Source organism: Cervus elaphus, chromosome 12 (assembly GCF_910594005.1).
Source record: "Cervus elaphus chromosome 12, mCerEla1.1, whole genome shotgun sequence".
NCBI lineage: Eukaryota > Metazoa > Chordata > Mammalia > Artiodactyla > Cervidae > Cervus > Cervus elaphus.
Window position 1 is genome coordinate 30,583,657 of NC_057826.1, and position 24,251 is coordinate 30,607,907.

At 40.3% G+C, this 24,251-nt stretch overlaps 1 protein-coding gene across 2 annotated transcripts in view; it reads right to left on the bottom strand.

The window, feature by feature from the left end:
* DAAM1 (dishevelled associated activator of morphogenesis 1) overlaps positions 1–19,660 on the bottom strand; it is a 178,339-nt gene extending 158,679 nt beyond the window's left edge. The window contains exon 1 of one of the 2 annotated variants that reach the window (XM_043918837.1): positions 19,523–19,660. The gene's annotated coding sequence lies outside the window, so the exon portion shown is untranslated. Of the gene's footprint in view, positions 1–19,375 lie in introns of both variants that reach the window. The other variant, XM_043918838.1, reaches the window with a different exon arrangement.
* Positions 19,661–24,251: the final 4,591 nt, after the last annotated feature.

Genomic DNA, 24,251 nt, shown 5'->3' on the forward strand with positions numbered 1-24,251 from the left:
ATGAAATGAAAGATGCTTTAGTGTCAACTGATTCAGTGTCAACTGGCAAAACCCTTCTTGAGAACAATTTTGCAGTACTTAACAAAAAATTTTAAAATTATATACCTTTTGATCCATTTATTTCATTTCTAATAAATATATTCAAAGAAAATAGTGTGAAAAAGAAAACAGATGTTCATAACAGCTTTTAATGGGAAATATTAGGAAAATGATTACCCTATACTGCACATGAAATGGAAATAAATACTGTCATCTAAATTCATTAGATGAATAAATTCATTCATTTGAATATTCATCTGAATATTCATTGGAAGGACTGATGCTGAAGCTCTAATACTTTGGCCACCTGATGCAAAGAGCTGACTCATTGGAAAAGACCCTGACGCTGGGAAAGATCAAAGGCAGGAGGAGAAGGGGACGACAGAGGACAAGATGGTTGGACGGCATCACCGACTCAATGGACATGAGTTTGAGCAAGCTCTGGGAGACAGTGATGGACAGAGAAGCCTGGTGAGCTGCAGTCCATGGGGCTGCACAGAATTGGGCAGAACTGAGTGACTGAACAATAACAAAGTTTATTAAAAGTTTTAATAATCTCTCACTTATTAGGATGGCTATTCAAAAAACCAAATATTGCAAAGATGTGCACTTTTGTTGGTGGGAATGTAAAATGGTAGAGCTGCTATGGAAGAGTATGACAGTTTCTCAAAATACTAAAAATAGAAGTACCATATGATTCAGGCTCTGGTTATATCTCTCCTTTGGGTATATATCCAAAAAAAATTGAAAGCATGGTTTCAAACTGATACTTGCACACCCACGTTCACAGCAACATTATTTACAATAGCCAAAAGTTGGAAGCAACCCAAATGTCCACCAATGGGCAAATGGATAAACAAAATGTGGTATATAAATGCCCTGAAGTATTACACAGCTTTAAAGGAGGACATCTGGCCAGATGCTACAAAATGGGAGAAGCTTGAGGACCTTATGCTAAGTGAAATAAGTCAGCTATGAGAAGACAAATACTGTGATTCCACTTATACAAGGCATCTAAAGTAGTTGACTCATAGACAAAGAGCATAGAATGATGGTTACCAGCGGCTGGGGGAGAAGCAAAGGGGAGTTGTTTAATTGGTATAGAGTTTCAGTTCTGCAAGATGAAAAAGTTCTGGAGATCTGTTCCATAACGATGTAAATATACTGAACACTACTAAACTGTGTATTTTAAAAATGGTTAAGATTGCTTCTTGGCCTTTGGACTAAGAGCAAGTGTAAAAATGGTTAAGATGGTAAATTTTATATGTGTTTTCTACCACAATAAAAAAATTTTAATAACATGAGAAATGCTTTGACAACACTTAGTTGGAAGAAGAATGTAAAACAGGACATATAATATATAATCAAAAATATTTTTAAAACTACATAAAGATACTTGCCCATAATGTTAACATTACTTGCCTTTATAAGACTTTTCTCTATTTTTTATACTTTCCTATATTTTCTCATTTTTCACATGGTAACCTGTATTAAAATTTTTAACCTGTATTAATTTTACAATCAAAAAATAACCTTTGACTTAATAGTTTGGAATAGCCTTGAAAATTCCCCATGCTGTGCAGGACATTTGTCAAAGAAGGGACTCCTGTTCAGAAAAAATTCAAAATTCAGAAATGGTCGAAAGAGATTACTGTGGATCTTTTCAGTGGAGTGTTATTCGTGGTGTAGCAGGTCCTCCAGGGATTATCTTTGACTTTTTTTTCCTTCTAACTAGGCCAGTGATTCTCAAAAGGGTGGCTTGGGAAGCCCAGAGAGCATTCAGATCTTGTCAGGGTGTTTATAAGTTCAAAAATATTTTCATGATAATATTAAGCTGTTATTTGCCATTTTGTCTCTCATTCTCTCAACAAGTATACCATGGAATCTTTCAAAAGTTTCAGTACCCAAGATGAAGTCATGTGGATAACGTGAATTAGGTTTCATTGTTGCTTTTTTTTTTTAATGAAAGAACAAAGTGTTTCACTTCTGATTTCCAATTTAATTTGTATATTAAACAAATTTTCTTGGAGTCTTCAATATTTAATAGGATCAAAGTGTCTTGAAATGAAAAGTCTGAGAATGTGCTGGGTCAGACAATTTCACAACTCTGAAGAGGTAGGAATTAACTTGTAAAAAACACACAACAATGTAATGACTTTTATCTATAAGGAAGCAAATGGATTTTGTCTAGCAGAAATACAACTGATTTACATAAATGTATAAAGAAAACATTACATAGTATAGCCCTTTAGAATATCAATCAGTTTTGCATCCACAAGCAAATTTATTTCAGCATTTCTGATTGTGGCTAGATAAATAGACATATACATGTTTTAAAAATTCTCCTTTGAACTGGTCTTGACAGCTTACTGATTCCTTCACTAATTAATAAGCTAAATACAAATTGTTGACATGTTTATTTTATAACTGAGAATTTTCTTTTTAAACTGATTATTCTTTAACATCAACTATCTATGAACATATCAGTTTCTGAATTATAGGCCATAAAACTAACAAAACCAGAGAGTTTAATAGCTAATAACCTTCTAAAACAAAGAGCACCAGACTCAGATGGATTCACAGGTGAATTCTACCAAATATTTAGGGGAAAAATCATACATATTCTCTGCAATCTCTTTCGGAAGATATACAAAGAGGGAATACTTCCTAACTCTTTTTATGAGACCAGCATTACACTAACAGCAAAACTAGGCAAAAAACATTACAAGGAAACTATAACCAATACTGCTTAGGAATGTAACATAAAATCCTCAACAACATATTAGCAAACTGAATCCAACACAAATGTAGAATTATACACCAAAAGGAAGCAAGATTTATCCCAGGTAAGCAAATCACATGATAATATCAATAGATGCAGAAAAAGTATTTGGTTAAGTTCAATACCCATTTAAGATTAAAAACTTCCAGTGAACAAGGGATAGAGAACTTTCTCGACTTAATAAAAAAAAAAATCTACAAAAAATCTCCAAGATACAAGGTTAATAGTAAAAGTCAATTGCTTTCTTGTATACCAACAATAAATGAGTGGAAGATGAAATTAAAAACACAACTTAGCACTCCAGAAATGAAATATTTAGGTATAAACCTAACAAAACATGTACAAGATCTATATGCAGAAACTGCAAAAGCCTAGTGAATGAAATGAGAGAACTAAGTAAATGGAGAGCTATTCCATGTTCACGGGGAAGACAGTATCATCAAGATGTCAGTTCTTCCTACTCGCCACCCCCATGTGTTTACATACTGTCTATGGCTGCTTTTCCTACAACAATGAGTTGAATAGTTGTCAGGGCCAACATGGCCTACCAAGACTAAAATATTTAATATCTAGCCCTTTATAGAAAAAGTTTTATACCCCCCATGCTAAATTGTTATGCTCTTAATTAAGCTTTTATCAGTACTTCTCTCAACCCAATTCTATTTTTCCTTCAAAATAAAATTTAAACTGGAAAGCCTCTTCAACTTTCCTTCAATGGTAGTCATATAAAGTTATTCTCTTAAAACAATATTAAGTGTTGCAGTTTTTAAAATAGAATATTCCAATGGTTAGGACTTAAAATATATATCACCTTCTTTGAGGCCACAGGACACACCTCTGGAGAGCCTATAGATATGAAATAACTAGCAAAGTCCGATTATAGAAAAGCAATTATTTCATGATCAGCACAATTTTAATAATCTGGTTATTTTCCAAAACTCAAAACTGAAACATCTTCCTCCTTTAAAAACATTTTTTTTTCTTTTATGGAAGCTAAACTATTTAACAAAAAACACTTAGGCTAAAGGACTACTAAATAAAGCTAAGTATCACTTAGTGCATCTGTATGTGATATATTTTTCACAAGAATTTAAATACTATTTCACTCTGAGTATGTAACTCTTAGACTGCTCTCAATAATAATTTGAAAAACCTAACATACTTGCTTTACTCTCAGATATATCTCTAAATATCTGTACACACAAGCACCAAAGGGATGCATTCTGTTTACCAAATCAGCTTTTACCAAATAGTTTACATCTAGTAAACAATATGTATGCATTCTGTTTACCAAATGAGCTTTTCTACCTCTAGGGACAGGAGAGGTCCATGGTATCGATTATTTTCATCTTAACTAACTTAAAGGAAACAGGGGAAATAGAGGTATTTTGCCATGAGGTCCAGACTATAGGAAATGCTATGGGACAAATAATCCAGCTCTTCTCACAGGTAAACTGCAAGGAAAAATACTACCTGGGGTTTAAAGAGGCTTAAGGGACACTTTCTTTAAAAATTGCAATGTACTGGAAACTTACTGGAATCCTGAGTTCAATAAACTTTTTAAAAAGTTAACAGTAAATTTGAAAACTGATGAAATGTTTTGTAACTTTAAAGGTACAATATAAATTATTTTAGATATGATAAGAGATTTTACTTATGTTTTTAAAAGAGTCCTGATTTTTTTGAACACACACTAAATACTAAAATATTTATAGATGAGATTTATAAAATGTCTAGAATTTACTTTAAAATATCTCAGAGTTGATAAAAAAATTGGAGGTAGAAATGAAAGATTAAACATGAATTGATAACTGATGAAACAGCTCCATATAAATATACCTATAAATATACAGGTTTAATATATTAAACCTATATTAATCATTCTTTGCATTCATGTTTTTGTGTAGGAAATTTTAATAACAAAATTTTTTTGATCGTCATTTTCATTCTACTTGAAACAAGAAAAGTAGCAATGGAAAGCAATAAGTTTGAGGGGGAGATACTTTTCAAAGATGGGGTAGGTGGGAGGGGGGCAGTGGGAGAGATCCTAAAGCGTACATTGTGAAATATCATTCCTTTTGGGATTTTGGATTTTTTACCTTAGTAATCATCAGCAATACACTGGCATAATTTCTGTTATCCGGTATGAAAGGCAGAACTTGAAATGATGCCCCATAATCTTTAGAGGGTGAGTGGAACCTGTGAATATGATGAGTTATCACTCCTATGATTATGTTACATTACATGGTCAAAGAGAGATTATATTGGGTGGGCCTGACCAAATCAGGTGAGACCATAAAATCAGCCTTTTCTCTGGCTGATGACAGAAAAGAAGTGACCTAGAAGAAGAAACTAAATGTCCTCTTGTGAACTTCTGATGTAGGCCAAGTGGCATAAAATGTAGGTCTCTAGGAGCTAAAAGCAGGCAGTTCCTGGCCAGCAGTTAATTTTCAGTCCTTATCTGTTTAGTCATGTCTGACTCTTTGTGACCCCACGGACTGTAGCCCCTCCAGGCTCCTCTGTCCCTGGGTTTCTTTAGGCACAAATATGGGAGTGGGTTGCCATTTCCTACTCCAGGGCACCTTCCCGACCCAGGGAGTGAACCTGTATCTCCTGTGTCTCCTGCACTGGCAGGCAGATTCTTTACCACTAGCACCACCTGGGAAGCCCTCTGTCCTACAGACTCAAGGTAATAAATTCTGCATCCTGAATATTCATTAGAAGGACTGATGCTGAAGCTGAAGCACCAATACTTTGGCCACCTGATGCAAAGAGCCAACTCATTGGAAAAGACCCTGATACTGGGAAAGACTGATGGCAAGAGGAGAAGGAGTGGCAGAGGATAAGATGGTTGGATGTCATCACTGAATGAACATGAGTTTGAGCAAACTCCAGAAGATAATGAAGGACAGAAAAGCTTGGCATGCTGCAGTTCATGGGGTCTCAAATATTCAGACATGACTTAGCAACTGACCAACAACCACCACCAGACAGCTTGGAGGAATCCCCTGGGCCCCAGATGAGAACTGTGGCTTTGGCTGACGTATTAGTTTTAGCCTGATGAGACTGTGAGTAGAGAATCCTAGCCACAGCATGCCTAGACTTCCGACCTGGTGGGGTTTTAAGCCACTAAACTTGTGGTAGTTCACTATGCAGCAATAAAACTAATATGTCTGGAAAACCATCTTATATCCAAATAGAACCTCAAAGTCTACCTCTACAAGAGTTTTTGATCCCAATGGCACCAAATGAGTACCTCAACATTCAGCAATTTAACTTTCAGTGCAATGTTTCTCAAATGATCATGAATCCAAATTTGAGAAACCCCGAGTTACATAATCTCATATAAATGAAATATTCCTTTCCTTGTCTGTATTACAGACAAGATTATATACTTGAGTACTTTTTATGGTGTGATGGCTTCTATAGCAGAAAAATTCTGCAAAATAATTGAACGGAACAAGTTTAAAGTAAATTGTAACTAAGCCAAACCTTAGCTTATCATCACAGCAGGTATAAAATTTTGCAAACCTGTCTAACCTTTAATGCCCTAGCTTACAATTAAGAGGGATGAGAAAAATATGAGCCATATTTCATTACAATAAAAATGTCATTTTAACAAAGCTTCCCATGGTTCAGGTGGTCCTGAGGAATGATCACAATTATTGTTTGTCCATCTTACCTATTTAGAGAAAAAGTTGAGGTGTACATGAAGAAAAGAGATAGATAAGACAGACCAAGATATTATCCTTAAGGTATAAATTCTAAGGTTTTACTTAGTCTGATTCTTTTTAGTCTTTTTTTTTTTTTTTTTAGTAACAGCTTTACTTTGATATAATTCACACACCATAAAATTCATTCATTTAAAGTGTACAGTTTAGAGGGTTTTTGTATAATTATAAACTGTGTAACCATTATAAGTAATTTTAGAACATTTTCATCATCCCTAAAAAAAAAAAAAATCTGTATTCTGCCTCTTCTTTAAACTGCCATTCTTTAATACCATGTCATGCTAACAATTTTTTTTCTAATACAAAACATGGCCATCTGAGACTCAAAATTGGCATTTAGGAGAGAAAAGAGCTGAGGATAAAAGATTTGATCTGCAGGAATAACATACTGGAAAAACTGATTTGAGATTGTAGAGCATTGCTTCCTATAACTGATGCTGGTTACATTCCTTTGAAAATGTGGACACGATCCAAATAAGCAAAACATGAAATTACTTGCCAGTGGAAGCAAAGAATCTTTCATTGGGGAGAGTCTTCACCTATTGCACAACGTAATTTTTTTATTTCAGAAGCTGAAAACAGAGGATAATCTGAGCTTTATTTAGTAAAACAAGAGTTCTGCATTCCAAAGCGGGAAAGCTGGGATATAAAGCAGCATTTTGATATGTTCACATCCAGTATCAAAACATTCTTTACCTGCCAAATGAATAAACAAATGATGCTTTCAGGGGACACTTCCATAGCTTACGAGATAGGCCATACAAGGCTCAGGTACAATATTTTTTCCTTAAACTTATTCACTTGCCTCTGCTATGCTTGTTAGATATTTGGATCTAATCTGATTATTCTAAGTAAAATGCAAGTAAAAGGAGCCGTTTTACTGTATTTCCCACCTTTGATAGTTTACAATGCAGGACTTCAAAGTTCTGCAAGATGGCCCATGGCATAGGCCGAGGAAGGAAACTCGCAACAAACAAATCTGCCTCAATTTTATGAAGCCAGAGACGAGTCTGACAGGAACCTGAGATTAACTTTGCTGTGAAATATGTAGATGCCATCTGGAATCTAGATTTTTCTAGAACAGAGGCTAATAAGAGCTTTTAACTCCAACTCTCCCACCCAGTTTATCCAAGGGCACTTATGGTATTGGCCATTGGGTGCTTTTTGTCCCCTTTGCTTTAAAAAAAAAAAAAAGATAAATATGCATATTCAATCACCCCAGGTAAGCATCTTGAAAAAGAGAGAATAGTTTTTCTTTACAAGTTATTTCACTACAGTCTAACCAAAATATAAAAAATTCTCTAGATTATGAGAATTAGGTTCCATGTATTAGGTAATGCACACTGTACCACATATAAAAGACATCCTTTTCACAAACTCAAAATTCTAGAAAACAAAATATTCATATCAAAATGGATACACACAAAAAAATGAAAAAAGAACAGTGCATTTAACCACCCAGCCATCCAGGCCAGCACACCTCTGCAAGTATAACCACATTTCCCAAACACAAGGATCTTGTGTTCCTAGCGGTTTTCAGTCCTGGCTAAATATCAGAATTACCATGGGAGCTTTAAGAATCCTGAAGATTGGGCCCAAATCCTAAATCTACTGAATGAGAATCCCTGGGCATCTCACTTTAAAAAAAAAAAAACCCACAGTTTTAAAGGTTACATTCCATTTACAGTTATTACAAAATACTGGCTATATTCCCCATCTTGTACATACATCCTTGAAGCCTATCTTACACCCAATAGTTTGTACCTAATACCCACCCCACCTTTATATTTCCCCTCTCCCTCTCCCCACTGATAATCACTTGTTTGTTCTTTATGAGTCTTGCTTCTCTTTTGTTATATCCAGTAGTTTGTTGTATTTTTTAGAGTCCACAAATAAGTGATATCATAGAATATCTTTCTGACTTATTTGACTTAGCTTACTGTCTTTCAAGTCATCCATGTTGCTGTAAATGGCAAGTTTTCTTTTTTATAGCTGAATAGTATTCCATTGTATATATACACATCTTCTTTATCTGTGTTCATCTGCTGATGGACACTTAGGTAGCTTCTCTATATTGGCAATTCCAAACAATGCTGCTACAAACACTGGGGCACATGTATCTTTTCAAATTAGTGTTTTTGATTTTTTCAGATATATACCCAGGGTGGAATTTCTGGGTCATATGGTAGTTCTCTTTGTTTTTTTTTTGAGAAACTTCCATACAGTTTTCCACAGTGGCTGTATCAATTCACATTCCCACCAACAGTGTACGAGAGTTTCTTTTTCTCCATATCCTCACCAACATTTGTTTTTGTGGTCTTTTTGATGACAGCCATTCTGAAGGATGAGAGGTGATACCAAAGCATTTCTTTAAACCACCATGGAGAATTATGATTCCCAACCAGGATACAGAATCAACAGTGTTTAAGAAGAGGCATGGATCCCTTCAGAAGTCCCACCTACCCCTCTAAGAAGAGACTTGATGGTTTATGTTTTAACTGAAACTGTGCGCTTCCCTAAGCATTATCGCTGGATTAGTTGCTCAAGGACTGAGCTTGGATTGGTTAATTAAAACTTCACAACACTCTCCCTCTGTACACTGAAACTCGGCCAATGTTTTTCTGAGAGGCAAGGCAAGTGTTGCCAAAGCCCATTTTTGAGTCAAGTTTTACAAACATTCTTTTTTGAGGAAGAGGGAAAAAAGAGGGCTGGGGGACATCAGTCTGCTGCTAGTTCTTTTCAGAGCTCTTCCCTCACCGCTGATTTGAGATAACTGTTATTTTTTTAAAGCTGATTTTTTTTTTAAAGCATCTTGGTCTTTGACTTTTTCTTTCCCCAAAGCCTCATCGTCTTTATCCACAGATCATTTTACTGATCCACCAACACAAGCTATGTGTTTCACAGTTGTTTACGCACTAGCTCTGGTGGGCTTGCCCTCACCCAGCATCAGTGCCTCACAGAGCCCCCTGTTGTGACCAAGGACATGTCCTTAAACTATGGCTGGCCTCCCAGGCAGTGGTCATGGAAGAATGAAGAAGCGACCTCGAAGGGTCTAATTCACTGACCTTTATCCTGTTCTAACCAACTACCCCCACTCCCAAAGGAAAAAAAAAACAAAACAAAACAGCAGGGTAGCTCAGTTTCCCAGATGAATTCTAATTTATCCTTAAATATCCAAGCCTGGTCCAATGTTTAAACTTCCCAGGCTATCCAAAATCTGTCAAGTGGCTCTCAACTGGACCCAGTTTTGCTCCCCAGGGGACATTTGGCAATATCTGAAGACATTTTTGGTGTCATAACTGGGGGAAAGGTTGCTACTAGTAGGTAGAGGCCCAGGACACTAATGAACATCCTTCACATACAGTACAGCCCCCAACAACAAAGAAGGGTCCTGCCTAAAATGCCAATAGTGCTGAGATTAAGAAACCCTAGACTGGGTCATTTGCCAGCCCACTGCTGGATAAATGGTCGAAGAGCCTCTTACTGCAATTTAATTTGGTTTAAAATGGGGATTGAAAACTCTAATGCCTTCAGGGTCCAAGGAGGTTAAGAAGTATCACATAAACAAAGTGGTTGTGTATGAGGCACTAGGGTTTGGTGAGGTCAGTGACAAATCAGAATATAAATGCTAACTAAAGTCATTCCATTTTTAAAAATAACATTGTGCTGGCCAAATAAAATATGACTGTTGGCTGCATCCATACTGTGTGCCAGTGGTGGTAATCAAATTCTAGTTCAAAGAGATGATCGACTTAAAGAGAACTTGATGGTCACTCAAAGACACCACAGCCTAGCCTCATCCCTTATTATGGAATTTCCTAAGTCCCAAGCCTGGGAACACAAGAAGCTGCTCAGGTAAGGAAATTAGACTAGAGATCAGATCTCAAGGATTTAGCCTCCAGCCAAGAAGAGGGTTGCAGAAACATTATGCTAAGGACAGGGACCAAGGTTGGAAACTCTGAAGGTAAGAAAACAGAGTTCCCCCTCACTGACCTCTACTCTAGGGGAACCCAGTGGACATTATATCAACATCACACAACACCATGTAAGTGAGGTCATTATGTTAGGATGAAATCTTTCTCATAAGACTTTAGAATTTTCACATTGTTTCACAGATGAGGAAACAGAGGCCCCGGAAAGTTTAAAGGAACTACCAAGATTACCCAAACCTGAACCTAAAATCAAATGGTGTTTCTTTTTCCTCTGTGCAATTGCCAAGCAGCAACCAAAAGAAGAGATTTCATTCAAGGTGTCAAACATCTGTTTCTAAACTCACAACCAACATAAAGAAGTTATACATAGGTGTTAAACTTTCTCAGCATTATCTCCTTTCCCCATTAGAAAAATCATTAATCCTTTTGCCCGCAAGCCATCATTTTAAGATCTCTTTTCCCCGTAATGGAAGAATTTAAAGCAGGTTAAATCATTCCAGCCCTCCTTTCAGATCAAATTGGAAAGAGGACAGCCAAGTCAGCAATTCCAGCACAAGAAGGAAGCCCCAATCTCAACAACCCCGTGTGGATGCAGGCTTTCTGCTGGAGGAATTCCTGACCTGAGGAGACAGTATAAACAAAGGCAATCCGGAGGGAAACAAATGATAAGATAAGTGAAGCCCAATAACTCCCTCTATCCTCCCTTCCACCTACCTCCCCCAACTTGTTCCATCAGAAAAACAATCTGAGCTTGGGAGAATTACAGCATAAGCCATCTCCTCTCTGCTGCCACACAGCACCCTATTCTAAGTAGGAGGTTAAGGGGCAAGACCCTTTATAAGGTTGGTGAAGGTTCCTGGTATGGAACCTGGCCATAGAGAATCACGGTCTCCCTTAGCCCACAGGGAGGCTGTGAGATAAAAACTAGCAAGGAAGTAGGTCACTGGTCCTTCAGACTCAAATTACAATCCAAGGAGTAGAGTAGAAAAAGGTGGCGTCCGGAAGAAAGGTAGCTTCAGTCACAGTCTGAAAAGAAACTGGGTCAAACAAACAAACAAAAAAATACATACACACACACATATATTCCTTAGCAGAAAATGTAAACCAAGGCAGTCTCGTGCCACAGTTCCTGTAACTATAGTTGCAAATGTCACCTCCTCATTGAGTGTCAAGCCCTAAATGGGTCCTAGAGGTTTTCTAGACCAATCCAATTTCTATTCTTGATTCCAAAATACAAAAATATATTAAAAGGCCTTTGATTCAACATTCTAAGGATACAATGCAGCCTTAGCTACTGGTTTCAGTTCCAGGAAGATTCATTCCAGACTCTGACTTTAAGTCTGAATGACCATTGAGTGCCGAGCAGGGAAATGGGTGTGGCACCTCTAATGCAAACAAGGCTGCCACACACAAATGGAATGCGAGCAGAAATGTTGTTGCTTCTTTTCTCACCATCATCCTAAATTGAACAGCCACCATTAATATGGAGTAACTGTAGCAGCATTTATTTTTTAATTCCTAAATCCTTTACCTTGACCCAAACCATATATTACATTTTCTATATACACAATTTCACCAGCTTTCAAGAACAGAATGCACCAATGACCTTTAAATGGTCTAATTTGTCCATTTCATTTCCTTTTTACAATAAGTTTTGTAGTAAGTTCTCAAGATTTAGCAGAGTCCCTAGTCCAACCCTTTGTCACAGAACTAGGTTCTAACTTGTGTCTAGACATTTCACTGCTCAGTTTTACCAAAACTCTATGAAACAAATATAAATTTGAGCCTAGACGCACGTGAACAATCTAGTTCACCAGGTGAATGATTCTGGCCACGATCCTTCACTCTTCTTCCAGGGTACAAATCTGCAAAAGCTTTATGGGAGAAAAGGGAAGCCCAGCAAGGGCACCAAAGCACGCACTAATGACTGTGGTCACACCCCGAAGAAAGGGAAGAGACTACGGCTGTGTTTTAGGAAGCTGCCCCCATTCCTGACCCACTCTTCACAGGAGGACACCTGTCAGAAGCAGAAACATAGTTCCTTGGCAAACTGCCAGTGAAGCCCTGCCTCTAACTTACGGGGTCTGAAAAAAATGAAAACCCTCATCAGTCCATTTTCTAATATAGCACCATCTTCGCCCTTAGTGATGAGGGCTATGCGCTGATATATCCACAGGGTCTATCCACTGTCTAGTCTCCTTTGTGACCAAGAGCACGAAGAATTAAAAAAAAAAAAAAAAGTTACCAGGATTACAGGTGTAGTTGGTGGCTCCAAGACCAGGCAAAACTAACTCATGCCCTTGACCTGGCTTGTACGTCACTAACAAAATGACCTTAGCCAGTAGGCCAGAATATGAGAACTTATCTCAAAAATCAGAAGACGGGCATCTGCTTTGCCCAGATAATATCCAAAGCTCAGACCTAGATTATCTACGCTTGGAAATCTAAATTCAGACACTCCATCAGATGGGCAATGTTTGCCAATCATACAGGAGGTTTGTTCCCTGCCCTCACCCCAAAATGAAGACGACAAAGACCAGTTTAATAGGTGACCTTAATTGTGTGCCCGGCAGAAACACAGGAACCTTCAACTCCGATCCTGGTGCAATTTATAGAACTGAAAGAGCTCAGGCTATTAGTAAAGGTGAATGACATACTTAGGAAACCTAACAAGATGAATTTTAAGGATTCTTCTGAAATCAATGTCTATTGAATGAATATTATGTTTGAGCAGCTTAAGGGCTAACAAGCCTTTTGTTTTCATTTTCCTTTCCTGGCAATATGCTGTTAGGGCATAACTTTCCTATTATTTCCCTAAATGACACAATTTGTATTTTATTCAATAGTCTTCATTAAATATTGTCAACGTGGCAAAATATCCAGTGTTAAGACAAAAGTAAAAGATCTATTGTAAGTCAGGAAACCAAACCAACATTGGAAATTGAACTTACTTCCCTAGTTTTCAACATTTAATTCACAATAGTTGCTATGGTTTAAAAGAACTGCAACTGTATATTTGGCACCAAATTTGCTCCACTGTAAAAGTAAGCCTCTTTTCTAAGGTGAGGGTTTGGAAAAAGGCTTATTTTAATATCTAAGCATGCATGCTATGTTGCTTCAGTTGTGTCTGACTCTGTGACCCCATGGACTGTAGCCCGCCAGGCTCCTCTGTCCATGGGATTCTCCAGGCAAGAATACTGGAGTGGGTTGCCACACTCTCCTCCAGGGGATCTTCCTGACCCAGGGATCGAACCCACGTCTCTTATGTCTCCTGCACTGGCAGTCAGGTTCTTCACCACTAGCACCACCTGGGAAACCCATCTAAGGACAACCAATATTAGATGACATATTTGACCACTGCTCAAGTTTTCATTATTTTCTTTTCAAAAGAGCTTTCACCATGTATATTAAAAGACAACAGGGAGTTGGGAAGCTAAGAAATTATGGGAGTCTTAAGTCTCAAAACAGGTTTCTGTGGCCCTGCTCTGAGTGAGAAGGGCTTTCTTCAGATAAAAGATTGAACCCACTGAAAAGTTACCTCAGTTAACAAGAGGGCTTAATGCATTTAGACAGAGATGGCAGGTAAAAGCACTTCCTTTTTCAAATAATTTGCCTATCATTCACTAAGCAAAAAGGAGAGAGTTCAAAAATTCTTATCATTCAAATACACAAATGCAACATTCCTAATCTCATGTAACATTTTTTGTTCCAGAAAATCAGACTCTAAGAAACTTTTAAGTCAATAAGCAGTTTTACTCTCAATCGACCTTATTTACTCTTATTGACCCAGCACTGTTTCTAAATCAAGAGACACAAAGGAAGTTGTGGTTCCTCCAACTCAGTGGAGAGAAAATAGTAACATATAAGAAAACCAGAAGCAAGACAATAATGTGTTTGTGTGCATGTGTGCGTGCATGGGGTGAGGGCTGGAGATAAAGAATTAGAAGCCTGGGTCCCTAAGCAGGTCTGGCCGTTACCAGCTGTGTGAGTTCAGTGAGTTTGTTAACTTCTTCATGCCTCAGTTTCCCCAACTATATAACATGGTGATAACAGTACCTACCTCCTACAGCTGGGAAACAGGCCATGGTAAAGCTCAAGAAAAGTGTTAGGAAGGGCCTGACCCCAGCTTAGCACCTCACATCGCTTGACTATATTAGTAGCACATTAGCTGTGAGTGTTTGGCTGCGTGGTCAGGCTGAGGGCTCTTATGGAGGAAGGCGCCACGGATGCTCGTGAAAATGGAGGGAGAGGCAGGGAAGGCTTCCCAGAAGCTGGATCTTAGAGGGCAAGAAGAATTCAGATGCTCCTATGAGGACAGCCATCATTGCAGACAGTCATAGTTGGGGTAAAAACCAGGAGGACTTAAACATCCACAGGGACAATAAGCTCACCAAGGCTGAGGGTATATTTGGTGACCTCAGATTAATGGGCAGGGGTGGGAGCAGGCTCTATGTGCTTGTTGCTATGCTCCTAGGACTTAATCAAATCATTTTTAGACATGTGTACCGTGAATGCAAACTCATTCCAAAATGCTTATTTCTCTGTTTTTGGAACAGTAGAGATGCCAGAAAATACAAAGGTAAACACTTTTTGCTGCGGAAATAGTCTGTTAGAGTGGAATGTAGGTCACCCAGATCCACTTGCATCTCATCTTGATCTGTCCTTCTTTCAGTGGGGCCACGGAGTGGCAGCTTGAAGGAAGGGAGAAGAGGGGCACTTCAGATCCATCCTTCAACTCCGATCTCTATCAGCCCCTCAACCACTCCCAAGCACATCCTTCAAGAGAGGTATCCTTGGACAGCCAGCCCCGGCCTGCCCCACCAACCTACAGACACAGTCCTCCTTACAAGTTCTGAAGCATTACCTATGCAGCAGTTGCCTCTAAACAGTGCCCTCAAAAAGAGGAAACCACTATGATCTGATGCTCTAAGGGTTTAAGATACATATATTCACGTAAAAGATTCCCTCCATTACCAAGTTAGAAATTCTGATACCAAAATAAGTGACAGTAGCCCACATTCCTTATCCAAAGAAGAAAACCCACAAACAGAAGAATTTTTGTTTTGACTGGGGCCTCCTCTAGAGATTAAACAAGCTTGCTATCCTAAATGGGCAAAGTTGCCTTGTTTCCTGCAATCCTAGGACAGACTTAGAAAGGCCAGGGACATGACACCAAGTCAGGGAGGGCCCCCACAGAAGTTACCACCTCTGTGATTGTTTCCTGAACCAAACACCTAAGGCTATCAGTGGTACCAAGTTTTGTTGGAAAAGCTTGTTTCCCCTGATCCAACAGCTGTAAGTTTTTAAGTAATTTCACAGAAGACCTCAAGATTCTCAAGCCAAAGCCACTCTTTATACAATCCCCCAAATATTTACAAAATGAAACACTTTCAGTCTTAACTATGTTTTATTTGTAAACACCTTATTTGTTCTGATGACCACTGTATCAACACTAAAAGCACCCTTTTAAACAAAGTAGCTCAAATAAAACCACACACAGAGACACACCAATCCTTAACACCCAGAGGCGTGTCCACAAAGCAAGAAAGTCAGGATTCAAATTCTTTGGCACCTATTCACTGAGCTTCTGTAAGCACCACCCAAGGACATGACCCACTGCAACCTTTTTACTATCACATCTCCTCACTCATTTACACTTCTGAAAACCCATAGAATGCAAATTACTGGACGATAACTGAATGCTACAAATATTGGGCAAATGTCTTTACCCTGTTCTCCTCTCATATCAGCAGTCTGAATAACTTACCCTGTTTATAGAATAACCCCACCCCAGATGAGAGAGCTATTGTCCACCTTTCTACCCAATGGTTCCTCTGGGGGGCCACTCATGGCCTGGCAGAATTCTCTAGATATCTTTGCTTTGGTATCTCTCCCTGTTCTCCTGTCATACACCTCCTGGGAAAGTTATCTGGGCCAAGGACAGTACAACAGAGAGAAATTGAGAAATGTCTGGTTTGGGGTAATAAGAAGTGTATTAAGAATTATGGGGGTGGGGGGGGGTAGTCTGTGAGAGAATATATTCCAAAAGCAAACAGTTACAATTCGTTTATTTCAAACACGTGGAAGGCCTTTTATGCCTCAAGTCACATGCTGCACAGGAGATCTGGTTTATGCTGAGATGAAACTGCTTGATAGAAAACTAAGGACTATTACCATTGATGACAAAACTATCAGTGGAAACAATACAGATCTTGGATCTCCAATCATGTTTCTACTAGTTAGTAGTGATTCTACAAATACTTATAAAACACCTGCCAATGTCCAAACACGGCTTTAATTTCTGGATAGGCAGGGGTAAATTAGACAAAGACTCTGCTCTCAAAGGACCTTCCAAGTGGGAAAAACCCACAAACGGTGGGATTGTTAACAGCATTACAGGGAGTCAAGAAGTAAGATAATTGAAGGCAATTCTAGTTTGCAGTGAAATTTCAGTGCAGTGAAATTTCTGATACTCTTTCCTCATGGGGATGTAACCACCTACTTAAAACAAGATGATGAATGTCAACCGCCTGGCACACAGCATTCCCAAGCATTTACCTGCGCATGAATGCACATGCATTGATGCTAACCGATATACACTTACCCCTTAACTGCAATATCTGTGATAATACACTTCGGTATGAAATGAAAGCAGAAGGTAAGCAAAATGTATAACTCAATTACTCTTAATGCAATTAAATTAACAATAACTGCATTCAACAAGAATCTAAAAAGTCAAAACCTAAACAATTCTACAATAAAAAGATAAATAGACGTCCAGGTACTCGGATAATAGTACTAAGAGTAGAACTAATATTATAAATACTAATATAGCTGCTTTGCCCACTTTGAAGTATTACCGTCAGACCCAGGCTATTTTGCCATACAAGTAGGGCTCAGATATTAGCCCGAAGTCACAGTGTCAAAAGCTGGGCTTAAACTCTCCAGATTTCTTTGAGCAAAATAAAAGATGACAAACTCCTTCTTAGAGTCACAAGATTTTATACTGAAATCAACTTTAGGAAACACTCTATGCTGCTTTCTCCAGGTGACCCATGACTGAGGTCCCCAGAGGCAGAGGGTTCACCCCAGAATGGGGAAGCCAGTAACGCCAGAGCAGGACCCAGGCTTCCTAGATCCCAACCCTCTCAAGGATCTGAATCCTCTAGGCAGGCTTTTAGATTTCATTAGAAACACATGGGATAGCAGTGACTTCCAGAACTCAATTTCAGTTATTACTTGTCCCTAGAATTGCACTTAGGGCAAATTGAGGCCCTTTACTGGTAGCCAGGGAGCTCTCTTCACGCATGACAGAGAACTCCCTCCTTGAGAAAGCTGTTCCCAACAGTATTACGTATGTTATTAGGAAAATGAAGCAGATAGCCTGAAAGAGGAAAGAGATTTTTTGGTTGTAATTTTCGGAGTCTGCCTGAGGACAAAGACTCTTAACAGCGTTTTCTGGGGATGGAGCTGGAGAGACCAGGTATAGGCTCGAGAGAGGGAAAGGGGTCTAAAAATTGTATTCAAGCTATTTACAGGGAATGAAGAGAGCTGTGAAACCGGTGACCAGGAGAGAGCAGCTGGGCCCAGGGCGAGCATCTGACCACACCTTCTGGCCACGCCCTCCCAGCTGCCCGCAGGGCCACGACGAATTGAAACAGCAGTGGGAGCAGTTAGGATTCCGACGGCAGGAGTCGCCATGGCAACAGGATTCATCTTGCAGGCAAACTCCCTTCAATTCACTAGGTCCTTCCCGAGCCTCGGGAAACTACTAGCTCAACGGGAGCAAACCGGTCGTGGGTGGCGTTTACTCTTTGCTCTCCTTGAGCATCCTGGAGATGGGGGGCGGAGGGTGAGGGGCTGGGTAGTGAACGAGAGTTGGAGTGTATTCGATTCCTGGGTCCACTAAAATATTTTACAGGAACAAGAAGCAGAATATTCCAATCGCAGGCTGAGAGCAACTTGAGAACAGAGCCTTTGGCAAAGGTTTGATGAATGAGTAAGAGAAAGGATAAGGGTGCTAGGGAAAGGAAATCCAGAGGACTTTATTATATAGCGTTCTCAGGCCTCGCACACCTCTCAATGCGGATCACAAGCAGTTGGATTTTCACCACCAGCTGGGAAAACCGATTACCCAGCCCTTCTGCCCCACTGCGACTCGTATCGTTAAGATTATTCAACTCTCCCCACCGCTTTACCACCGCCCAGCCCAGAGCTCCGGGCAGACGCTTCGTCCTAGCTCAAGTGCTCCTTGTCGAGGGAGCCATCAGTGCAAGGGGAACCAAGGTGTGCCCTACCCAAAGGAACAGGAGGCTGGATCGCCCTGCGGCGCCTCGAACCCGGTCCGCAGGCTGCGCAGCCTCCCCTCGCCGCTGTCCGCAAACGCCCCTCGCTCCTTCCGCAACGTGGGTTTCCCTCCTCTTTCTTGTTTGAGACCTTGAGCTTCCAACTTCGGCTAAATTACAGTCACCCCATCCCTTTCGAATAAGTCTTGAGGCGAGGGTGCCCGGGAGAGCGAGGGTTCTGCTGGGACGCGAGGGATAAATGAGTCCCGCCTCTTCGGTTACCACTCTAACAAGCCTACCTCGGGATTCTCCCTTCCAGAGCCTCCCGGGCCAGCAACTCCCGACAGTAGCAGTGCCCGCAGCACCCAGCAGAGGCCAAGACCCCCAGAGCCCCAGCGTGTCATCGGCAAGTGGTACCCTGCTGGCTCTCTTGGCGTCCAAATGCCTCAGAAAGAAAGAAGGGAGGCAACTCCGTCCTCGGGGCACCTTCCCCCGGGCTCGCTTTGCTTTGAGCCGCGCTTGCAGCCATTTTCCGAAACCCAGCTGGGAGCTGTCTAGGTCCTGTTCCCACCCAGACCCAACCTGAAGGACAAGTTTAATATTTACCTACTGGCCCGGGAGCTCCGGGAAGGCAGCGGGAGTGCGCGCTGCGAACCCAGCACCGGGCCGCGAGGAAGCGCGCCCACCCCCGCGCCACCGCGCGGTGCCTCTTAATGAATGAGTGCGGCGGGCGACGCGGCACGTCCCCCTTACCTGAGCAGCCCCTGCATGCTGAAAAGGCGGCTCTGCGCTCCGGGTACAATGGGATCCGGTTAAACAGTTTCCTTCACAGCCGCTCGTAGGTTACCAACTCGCAGGTGACATCACCCTCTCCTCGCCTGATAGGATATAATGTGGCGCCCACTGCGCATGGACTCCCGGGCCGGGCCCGTGTACTCCTGGGAATCGTAGTTCTCACTCCACAAGCAGCGCCCAGATAGCTACGCTCCTGAGGTTCTGGAAACTACATTTCCCAATAAACTCCGGGGCCTCTTCGTCCCCACCCCTATCCCCGCCCCCTCCACGACCCGCCCCCTCCCCGCCCTCCAGCCTTGCAGTAGTAGCGGCGGTCGTTCAGGAGCCGAACTGCTGGCTGCGCGGGCAAGAGTTGGGGGGGAAGCACCCTGAGGTCGTGCCCTTTGACTTGACCTCCTCTAGGCCCCGTGCGGTCTCTGAGGGACCAGCGGGGTCCAGGCTACTGCGCATCAGCCAGGCAACTCTGACCAACCCAGCTCTATTGGCCCCAGCTGGGAAGAGATTAAGCCTTTCACTGTCTTCCCTCTGCGCAGCAACTAATGAATAGGACATTCTGGTTTCTGGGTTAAATGCGGTCCTGGAATTCCCCAAGTCCCGGACGATGAAGGACGCTGACCCCGAAGGAAAGAAATCTCCCTGTGCCCCACTTGGTACAAATCACCTGCCTTCTCTTTCCTTCTCCCATTTAACGGAGTCAGGGTGACCAGTCAGAACTCGGGGAACAGCTTAGTCGACTGAGCTGACAGAATAACGCAGGGTGTCAGTAATAAAAATACAGTGTAACAGACTAGATAGTCGCCGCAGCCAGCTCGTCAGGGAGCCTGCTGCTGCAGCAGAGATAATACTATCGTGCAGCCATGCTTTTGTTCTTCTCTGCAGCAGACTTCCCGCTCTCATATTCGCAGGAAGACAACATTCTTGCCTGAAGTTCTAATAAATAGCATATACGTATACATGTACTCTTAAATGCACACACTTTCCCCTCAATTTATATACCATACTCTTCAAATTTTTGTAGGACTTCAGCCAAACAACACATCATGCTCTTCAGGAATTACTGTGATATTAATAACCTAAATGTTTAATTAAAAGTAAGCAAAACGTATGTAGAATTCTGAACCATCAGGAAAATTTTATTTTTAATATGTATATTTTTCCCATGGCACTTTACTCAATGATCACCAAATGTTATGAAAAATTAAAATTGAGAGCAAATCTCTAGGTGTCTTTGTAAATGAAAAAAAAAATCAATACATCCAGTTATTCCAGTTGTAAAGATAAACTGTAATGGCATTCGATATCTTAATCACATATAAGGATTAGTTCTCACCCCCGTTTCCACTAGCAGAATGTCTAGGAGACTACAGTTTGTGGAGGAGAAAAAAAAAAAAAATCACAAAATTTCAAACAATTCTCCACCTAATTGTTGGTTTAAGTCTTATCGCTCTTGTTTTCTCATATCATTGTGCAAGAATAATGGGGTTCAAGAGAAAAATATTCATGGAACCAATTAAGGATCTCAGGAAAGAGAGAAATGTTTTATTTTTCTGAGGGAGGGATTTTAGTGCTAATTTCTGATTTTAACAAGCCAATTTCTTACAGCCAGACACATTTTTCTCCACTGAAGGAAAATGACTTTGAGTATTACTCTCCTGTTCTGAGCTATTCCACCCATTCCAAATATTGTTTTAAATGGAACCTAGACAATACAAATGTTCCATTGGCCAACAGATCAAGAGTACAATCAGTGATATTCTAGCTAATGGGTAGACTTAATGTATTGAAGTACATTGTAGGGACATATTCAGAAAGAAACTTGACCTAGGATGATTCTTAAAGCTCTCCCAATCTTGTCACTGTGTAAAGCTTTTAGATGGAAATATAATCATTGAGCCTGAAATTTATTGAGTCAAATTGGATGTGGAGATTCTTTGTAAGGCAAGACTTAGCCTTGCAGATAAAAGTCTATTACAATATTGAGATATACTCTGAGGAGTAACTCTGTAGGGTAAATCACCCTTCAGCAAGTTCTCCTTGGTCTTCAGTAATGAAGGAGAGGATGAAGTCTGCCTGAAGAAAAAATTCCATTCTCTATAGCAATTAATATTATAGGGATGTGCTGTATTACAGATATCATTTTTCTATGTAAAGGACATCATACACACTAGATTATAAGCACAGAAATGTGTGGATATACACATGAGCTGCCCTTACTATTAAATAGATATAGATAACAAATACTGAAAGCAAGCTATTGTGTTTGGAAGCATTTTGCTATGCGTGATGAATTTGAACTGATCCCTGCACACTATTTCATTGGTAACCAGGGGAAACAAAGATGGCTCTTCAGCATCAAAATTGCAATCTGTGGATCTGGAACCAGAGGAAGCTTAACAGCATCTATGCAGACAGAAAGGAAACCCCCTTACACACACACACACACACACACACACACACACACTCACATAAACTCATTGTGTGTGTTTCATGTCTTTCTAGATGATTAAATAGCTTCATACGCCATCAGAAACACCCACTTTGTGTAGCTTAATTTATACTCTCAAGTGAGTTTTTTAAACTTTTTTCTTTTCTTATTAAAGGACTGCTATTATTCCAGAATGATCTTATGAAAGGCTGCGTCTTGTCCAATAATCATTACCTATTAATTAAGAACCCACAGGACCACTGAGAATAGATTTAATTGACCATCTACAGAAAAAGGCAAGGGAAAGGCACCGTGGTATGTTTTGCTCATCTTTCAAAATATTTTCTCTCAGTAATGGTTACAAGGTTTTACTCTAGATGCTGGGTTTTAGATAAGGGAGGAAGTGAGATATCAACAGAGAAAGAATTTGAAGTTTTTAGCCTTGCATGTGTTTTCACACAATAGCTTGGTGTTCTGCAACAATTGAGATTGTGTACTAAGTCCAGGTTTGGGATCTTGCCATTTTGCCACTTTTGAGTCATGTGACTTTATTTCATGTTGCTTATTTTCTCTGAGTTTCAGTTTCCTCATTTTTCAAATGGAGTGAATGGTAAACTTACTTCACAAGGTTTTTTTTTAGGATTAGATTAGCTAAAACAGATAAAAACACTTTTCAAATTGAAAAGAACTATACAAAGTCCAGTTCTTGTTATTATTTGCAATTTGCTCCTGAAGATTATCTCAGAAATGTCAGCCCTAATTATGGAACAAGTTAATAAGAACCTAGTTAAATTATTAGACATTATACAGTGTGCACATATTATTTCAGTAATTTGTAAGTTGGCAAAATGTTCTTTGAGTAAAAAAATGAGAAATCCACATTAAATAGTGCTAGCCCTCAGCTTGCTTTCTTACACATATCTTGTTCTTACACAGCATCCATCTAACTTCAGTATCCCAGGTCATCTTCCCCAAACTTCCCAGCCAGGAGAGGCACAGCTGGGAAACCGAAGGTAGGAGGAAGGGAGAAGACAGGGTATTTCATTACCACCACAAGGTTGCACTGGGTGATGTTTCTGGCAGCTGCAGCAGCATTTTCCACTTTGGACTGGTTCACCGTGGTTCCAGCTTCTTCCAGGTCACTGTGGCCTTTGTTAATGCCATCATCTCCAATTGTACCTCCAGCCTACTGGTGGGGGTAGCTTCCTGCTGTTGCTAATCTTGTTGCCTGTTTGTCTCCTCAGACTTCTATCACCAGTGTGACCAATTCCCTGTACTGTATTATCTGTTTTAAATGCTTATAATAGTTTTTGTTTTTGTGGTGGAACACAACACATATACTCATGTCTTAGTTTAAGTTCTTTTAGGAGCAGGCAACAGAAACTTGCGAACAGGCCAGTTTGCAAAATAATGAAGGTATTAAGATGTATCCAAAGGATGGAACAACCAAGGCTCCACCGAAGAACAGGAGCCAGACCAGCTCTGGGAATCTGAACAGTGGTGGTTTTGGACCTTCTCTCCAGAGCATTGCTCTAATAACTCTCAGTCTCTGTGTCTCTTTGTTCCAATTTTCAAATTGCTGAGATAAACTGGTTGCCCTGTCTCAGAGTGACTATCCCAGACTTAATTATCTACAGCAGTAATTCTTCAAGGAGGGCCCCAGATCAGCAGCATTGATGTCACCCGAGCACTTGTTAGAAATACAAATACCAGCGCCCCACCCACAGACCTACTGGAAAAGAAACTTTAGGGCTGGGCCCCACAGTCTGTGTTTTGATAAGTCCTCAAGCTTGTTCTGACACTCAATGGCAGTTTTCAAGCCACTTGTCTATAGCAAAGATTACAAGATCTTGTGGCTCAGATGTGATTACTCAGGACCTATCCCTGTGTGTCTGGGAGTCTTCCCAGAGAGGAAGAAGTGTTGTGAACTTGGCAGTCACTCCTAAGAGGTGTCAGGGGAAGCTGGTAAATCTGTCAAGATCTTAAGGGTAAATTTTGGTTCTTCCTGAGGGAGAGGACTTTGTAGCATTCTGAACCAACTTAAATCAATTTAGTCACTGCAGAGGCATTTGAAAAAGATTCGTTTCACTCTGAGAATTCAGAAAAGCTGAAAAACCAGCACTGGGGCAGTACAAGGGGGATGGAATCTTACAAAAAATCTAAGAATACTAACAATAACGTCAGACCACAGTTACAGAAGATAGGAAAATAGTTCCAGTCACTCAAATTCTCTCCACTCCAGTCTCATCTGAACAGTTCCTG